Source organism: Bidens hawaiensis, unplaced genomic scaffold (assembly GCF_021521415.1).
Source record: "Bidens hawaiensis isolate Kalapana, Puna unplaced genomic scaffold, B.hawaiensis_p1.1 tig00004931_1, whole genome shotgun sequence".
Classification (NCBI taxonomy): Eukaryota; Viridiplantae; Streptophyta; class Magnoliopsida; order Asterales; family Asteraceae; genus Bidens; species Bidens hawaiensis.
Genome location: NW_027491311.1, coordinates 782,641 through 790,554, shown reverse-complemented (window position 1 = coordinate 790,554; position 7,914 = coordinate 782,641). Strand labels below are relative to the sequence as shown.

The 7,914-nt window shown below is 34.4% G+C and overlaps 1 pseudogene across 1 annotated transcript; it reads right to left on the bottom strand.

The window, feature by feature from the left end:
* Positions 1–3,243: 3,243 nt before the first annotated feature.
* On the bottom strand, positions 3,244–7,560 carry LOC143628350 (nuclear envelope-associated protein 2-like; annotated as a pseudogene). The gene is made up of 5 exons (XR_013152733.1): positions 7,379–7,560; positions 7,193–7,296; positions 5,027–5,474; positions 4,054–4,155; positions 3,244–3,453 (listed from the first exon to the last, which is right to left on the bottom strand). The product of XR_013152733.1 is annotated as a nuclear envelope-associated protein 2-like (transcript).
* Between the last annotated feature and the right edge of the window lie 354 nt (positions 7,561–7,914).

The following is a 7,914-nucleotide window of genomic DNA, read 5'->3' as shown; positions in this document are numbered from 1 at the left end:
TAGAATTCTCATGAAAATGATTTCACAAACTATCTTAAACTTGTTTAATATTTAAAGGAAAACCAAGGGGGGGGGGGGGTTTCCCCTTTTGTGGCTGCCCCATAAGGTGGGGTCCATGGGCCCCCCCTCTTGCTCATTTGTCTCGTTTTTCATGCCCTTACGTGAAATCCCGACCCCAAATTTATTTCGGGTTCGGTTTTTGGCGCCAAAAACTTATCGGGTACGACAAACAGTGCGAAAACGAGTGTTTTTCGGCTAGTTTTGTGTAAAATTATAAAAACATACTATATGTTTGTAAAAATAAAAAATATTTTGACGGATCGCTTAAAACATTTCAAATAAGTGTTTGGTAAGTCTTTTTCGGCTTAACGGATGATACAATGCTTGGTTTGTAACTATCTTTCGCGTTTAAATCTATAGCGGGTAGTTAAACGAGCATGTTTTCGTTTAACTTGTTTGCTATCAAACTAAGGCCATATTACTAATATTTTAGCTTGTATAGATCGTATATCACTTATAGATGGCCCCCTGAGATATATGGGTCATAACCCGACCCATTCGATTAATCGTTCGTTTGTTACGCAAAAGACGTTTATTTGCTTAACCGGTAAATACGTACTGAGGTGTACCTTGTTTTGGCTCAAATGTCACACAAAATCTAAGAACTTTACAAATCTATCGAAAAATATCAAAAGCAAATTGATAAATGAAAACCGGAAAGGCACGAAGTATACAATAATAATACAAGCTACATACGAATCAATTGAAATAAATATATATCACAAACATTGAATACGTAGAGACCATCGAATAACACATGTATCATCGATAGCATACGGTGGGGACTTAAAAATTTTAGTCAGTGGGCGCCAAACAAAAGGTCGACCTAGAACGGTCAGGTTAAACTAAAATGGGTCAGGTAAAAAAAAACAACACTAAATAAACTACGCATAGAAATGTAATCAACAAATTTCATTAAAAATAATAACCGAAACACATTAATATTGACCTCTGTGTGATTTCAACTTTTGAAAACGGCTAGTTACAACTTTATTCGTAACACTTAAAATGTTTCTTTTTCAACAACTTCAAATTACAAAGCGTTCAATCTTTCGTTACATACCTGAGATGTGAAACAAAAGGAACGTGTTCGTATCTCACTCCCGTATAAGTTTTAAATTGCAAATTTTTAATTGACGAAGTAGTTAGACAATTAAACAATATAGTCTTAATTATTATTTTTAAAACAAAATTAAACTTGGACTTTGTAAGCTAAGCTAAAAAAGTTGATTTAAGGGCACTAAAAAACTATTATTGGGAAACTCATGTCTTTCGGCCTAATATATTAAACGTTTTTAAAATGAAACTAAAGATTTGAAGGGGTGCATATACCCTGTTGCCAAATAGTGGATCCTCCTCCATTAACATTGTAAGAGAGTAATGTAATCATCAATACATCAGTTTATAATTTAATCATCAATGCATCCGTTAAAATATAATCACACATCACACATGTAGTATAGGTGAAACAATTACACGTGAAATGCAGTAAGAACACATGTAACCCAATCACCAATTGATACGCTATATTTAAAAAAAAATAAAAAAAAATTGTATGTGGTTATTATTATTAATTCTAACTATTATTTTTTGGTTATTGGTACTAACTAAAATATTAACTGTTGATGGTTTCATCTTTCAACGTATTTGATCCCAACGGTCAGCGACTAACAGAATCATAATGTCATTACTTGCAGGTCGCCTGAAAAGTCATATTTTTTTACCAGAAAACACCACTTGAACACCGCCGCCACCACCGATTGACTCACCACAAACCAACCACCACCCCTTGAGCACCACCAACCGATTCCGACAATGGTTTTAGGGTTCTGACGAACTCAATAATTGGGGTTTTTACTAGAAAATGTTCCTAAAGGTTCGATCCAAGGTTACAAAGATGTTTGGGACGAAAATGTTAAGTTTTCTGGCCAAAAACGTTTTTCCAACGACTTGCAACTAACGACGTTAGGATTCTGTTAGTTGTGAACAGTTGGGAACAAGTACGTTAAAAGTTGAGAACGTCAGCAGCCAATTCGTTAGTTGGGACCCGAAACGACTAAAGAATGATGGTTGATATTGACAAAAACCAATACAGCTTAGAAAAAAAGGCCATACACATCATATGCAACGATTACACAAAAGTATAATGAATAACATAAAGTGGTGTCGTACTAAAGTATACTTAACAAGTGGTGTAATCATTAATGACGACAATTTACTATTAAGACTTCACTTAATCCCCTTGTGGGGCTTTAAAAATAGTGACGAAATGACATGACTATGCTTTAAAGTCACTAACATCACACCGCCGGCAAAGGAGGGGGTTTCAATGCACTAATGCCTGGCAAAGGAAATATGTTGGCAAATAGTAAGGCCCAAATCTAAAAGGGTGGGGCTTTAAGAGCCTTTAAACCATAACAACGTTTTAACTAGAGGTACACAAAGAAACCGGTTCCGAACCCGACCCGACACTATTCTACCCGCGGGTTTGGACCGGGCTTTGGGTTTCCCACCGAAATTGTACCCAGAATCGGAACCGACCCAAACCTGGTGGAACTAGTTCTGCCAATACCCGGTCAAAACCCGACTCTACCCTACCCAAATCCAAAAAAAACTCGATGGAACCGGTCAAATATCCGACTATACCCGGAACTGGTTCCTACTTGGACTCGGTTTTAACTTTTGTTGACTATACCCGAAACCGGTTCCTACCTGGTTCCGGGTCCTAAGAATATCCGATTTGTACACCTCTAGCTTTAAGGTTAAAGCTCGTACTGTCTATTGAGTAATGCCTTGACACTTTAACACAAGCTTTAAAACCCTCCACAACTAACATTCTTATTGGCAATAATGCCACTTGGTCATTTTTTTTTCATATTTCTTAACTATTAATTTTCACGTGATGTTTCACACACTTAAGTTTCGCCCATACATATAGACCAAAATCTAAACACACATTTTCCCAAAAGGACCACATCAACATCTATGAACCTAAAAAACCGTTCTTCAAAGTCTTATATTCATTTTCCAAATACATCATGTCTGAAATATTAAAATAAGCACATACATAATATTTGAATTTTGAAATTTAAACTTTAGTCGGCGGGAACTTTATAAACAAAGGCATCTCCATCACCTAACATAAAACTAAACACTAGATACGGTCTCTCTCTCTATCTATGAACTATTCCATTCCATTATAATTCGACAAATTACTAACGCTTCGAGAACAACACCAGAACCAACATCGACATTGATACAGATCTTAAATCCTGAACTTTCCCAGAAGTTACTATTATTATTATGGTGGTTATCACCATTAACACCACCATTCTTTGCTGATTCTAGTTCATCTCTCAGTTCCTTCATAGCTTTATCTCGCCTCTCTCCCATCTGCACCAACACATGTATAATCATCATGTCAGGTTGGTGGGTTGAGACAATCAATCTGAACACAACCCATATATTTATTATTTTCATCAAAAACACTTAAATTTGATCAAAACCCATTTTATTAAATTGTGTTAAACATGCGACACAAGATTGACTAGTCAACATGTTTAACTACAAGGGTTGACAAGTCAACTTGTTTAATTAAACAGGTTAAACATAGTAACCTGAAAACAATTAATTTAATCAAACTTATCAACACCACTTGTTTATTAAAATGACTAGATATGACAACTAGGGGCATTCAAAAACCGTTGAAACGGTCAGAACCACCAAACCGAGTGGATCGGCTAGGTTTGGAGTGAAACGGTTTGGTTTGCCGTTTACAATTTGGAAAACCGGGTTCCCAGTTCAAATCGTCATAGAAATTCCGTCAAAACTAACTGAACCAAATTGTAAACACCCTTATGAGTTATGACAACTCAAAACCTGATTATTTTCTTGTAGTGTTTCGGGTTGAGTCAAGAATTCACAACCCTAATTAAGTCATGACTAGAATAGAGAAATAAAAACGAGATATACAATTTAGATTGCAATATTTACCCTTTGGAGTTTTCGGGTTTCAGCCCGAGCTTCATGAAGACAAAACTCAAGTTTAAGAACCCGTTTCTTCAAATCTTGATCGGCTCTGCGATGTTTCTCCAACTGTCAAATGAACAAATACAACTTATTACCTATGCAGTTAATGCAGAAAAATATTGGATATCGGTCAAGGACCGATACACGATATATCGTTTTTCAAGGTGATATATCGGTTATCTATTAATTATTTAATTATATATATATATATATTAAAATAAAAATTTTGCACATTAAAACATTCATAATAGTAACATCAAAATTCAAAAGTGTCAATGATACACATTGTTTAATTGATAGATGGCAGATTTTCAAGATTTCCTACTTAACCATGGTTTCAAGATTAAAATAATATCCATCCATAAATGAAACAATGATCATAAGGCAAAGGTCACTTATAAAATATAAATGGCAATTGGCAGTTTATAACGAACTGATGGATTTCTGTGCGTCATGATTTAAAACAAATAAATTAGAAGAAGAAGAAACAGATTGGCAGCTATCGTAACGAACTGATTGGCAGGTTATAAAACAAATAAATTTGAAGAAGAAACATATCAATTGGATTTCTATGCGTCGGATTTAGAGGCCGATTGGATTTCTATGACGAAGTGATGAAGTGACGATCGGATTTTAGTAATTTAGGGTTGTGAATATATTTTGGGCCAAAAATGGTAATATGGGCTGTAAAAACAACAAAAGGCCCTGACCGATATAATCAGCGATATAGCCGATACCAAATATGCAAAATATCGCCGATATATTGGTAAATATCGGAGATAATATCGGCGCCGATATTAAAACCGATATTTTAGACCGATATGCTGTTGGAGGACCGAGAACCGATATATCACCAATATATTGACGATATTGATAGCTTAGCTTATTACTCAAAACTACATAAATATACTTCAAGAAAATTAATAAAAATACATACTTGTGACTTCAAATCCTTGGTTTTAAGCTTCCAATGTGCGGACGTAAGCCTTATTTCATCTCTTAGCTTAGTTATTTCTTCATCTTTATCAGATAACAGTTTATTCATCTTTTCAAGGTTTCTAGGTGAAACCTCATCAAGAATCCTCCTCAATTCAGAGTTATTATTGGCGCCAGATTTGGCTAGAGCTTGCATGATGTCATGCTCGACGCGCATGACATCATCTTTCAGTTGTTTTTGTGAAGATTCACGCGATTGAAGATCCTTCTGCAAAAGATCTAACTGCTCTGCCAGCTTATTAACACGCGCTTCGTGCTCTTTTAATGACTGTTTCTTTTAAAAGAGCCTTGCATTGAAGCTGTGCAGATTGAGCTGAAGCTGCACTTGCTTCTGCTGTTGCTTTTGTTGATGAAAGCTCTGATGTTAAAGCATCCAAATCGCTTAGATACTGCAATGTTTTGAAAGTAATTATGTGATATTCAGTAATTATATTTTAGTAAAACGGGCAGCAATAATAGTGTTCGGATGTGCTTATGCTGTTTCAAGTTGTGACAATCAGACGTTTTAGTGTTTAGCAAAGTCTATTTGAAAATTATAGATTTATAGCCAAAGTGACCAAAAACGACATTCTTTTAGAAAGCTATCAATCTATCATATTTATCTAAACATACTTGATACTTGTTCAAGCTATTTAAAATTTCATATGTACCCATTTCAATAATACAATTTATCGTATTATAGTTTTGTAGGGTAAAGATGATATTACACAATATACAAGTTGTGAACTTATCCCTTTATTTTACCCTTAGATTAATACCATTATGAAAGTGACTACTTGACCTTATATAATCAGAAGCAGAATATGTTTATCAAAATGATGACATATTATTGTGATTCAAGTAGCATGAATCAGATAATCATTTACAACATGCAAATCCGAATACCCTCTGATAAATAATAAACAAAAACCCAGCGTTTGGTAATTTTGGTTATAACTTCATATGGAAATTTGCATATTTAATTCTAGCAAGTTAAACTATGAAGCTAGATAGAGACTAGTTAGGTTAGATCATTTAATGCAGAATGTGGAACCATGATCAATAAGTGTGAATATGCATGCATCCAGGCATCATAGATTTAGCATTATTTCTGGGTCCATGCATATTATTGTGACCTTACTTATGGCTTCAAATGACCGACACTGCAATCAACCGAAAAGATAGAAACTGAGGGATGGGGAACATCAATTTCCCTATAATAAACTAATATTAAAGTTACAAAAACACTAGACGATGAAAAGATGTGAACTTACGCCATAACACGAACCTAACATGCAATTCATGGGTCTAAACAGGTTCGGGTCAACACCGCAAAGACGTTTAGGGTGTTGACCCGTTTAACCTGTTAACTTTTTTACTTTTTAAATGTGTTTGAATGATATAACTTAAAAAGGGTTTAGTATATTCCAAAATTTTATTAGTTTAAAGAAAACCAAAACTTTTATAATTAATAGTAACTGTTTATATGCTACGAATTTGTATTTTTGGAGTGCTAAAATGCAAACTAGAAAAAAAGAAGTTCAGGTTGAGCGGGTAATGTTTGTGTCAATTGACAAATATCCGTGCAGTTTCTGGGTATTTTCGAGTTCGACCCGCGTAGCCAAATATTCGGCAACCCATGAACCCGATTTTCAGGTTGGGTCGTGATTGGGTTCACATGTCGGCCCAACAACCCAAGAACATGACCCGTTTAGCAACCATAATTGACATTGATCAACCATCACTGATCCTCAAAAAGCCATATCTATATTATTATTATTGATCTTATCTAGAAAACCCCACAAGGAATGGAATAATAAGTAAGGCCAAAATGGGTAATTTCCAGGTTATTAAACATTTGCAAAAGACAAACTTTTTGAACCACTCATAAAACAAGCCATAAAGTGAATCAATAATATACTAGTACTAATACAACAACACAAAAAGATTAAAAATATCCCTTTTTCAAAAACAACTCTACCAAAAAGCCAAACACAAACAAACCAAATGTAACCCTAGATATCATATATTTGTTTGAATCTTTGTACCAAACAAGATCAAATCAATCAACTTAACTGCAATCCAAGAATTACACTATTTACTGTGTGAACTAAGCAAAAAGTCAAACCTTTGCAGCATCAGATGATGATGCTTGAAGCTGCAGATTCTTCTCATCTAAACTCTTCTGCAACCTTGAAATCTCTTCTTCCATGTTTCGAGCCCGAGCTTCTGCTTCCTGCAACAAAAAACAAACCAGATCAAAATAAAAAACCCTCAAATCAACTTAATTTTTCAAATCAAGAACCGTAAACACATGCCTGTCTGGTTAAAGATTCTTTTGCAAACGACTGTTCTTGACACGATAACCGGGCTCTAACATCTTTAAGCTCGGCTGCAAGCGACACAACATTCCGCCTAAAGTTTTGTTTTTTCTCACTCAGATCTCTTAACAATGGATCAGTCTCTTTTGTTGCAGACATGTTTATTCAAAAATTGACATCAAGATTTAAGCCCATGAAGCAACCCTCTTTTGTTCAGCTTCACCTGTGACTCCTTTATTTGGAATGAAAGTCAAAGAAATATAAAAATGAAGGTTTGAATCTATATGGGTAGAGATAAACAATTAATAAATGATAAATAATATATATATATATATATATATATATATATATATATATATATATATATATATATTTGCCAATGAAGCTGTCAATTTAACAAAACTATAGATCATGAAGAAAACACATCACAACCGCACATTTGGCATCTTAAGTAAATAATTTATTTATTAATATATATATATATATGTATGTATGTATGTATAAAACGAAGGGTCATGAAACTTGTTAC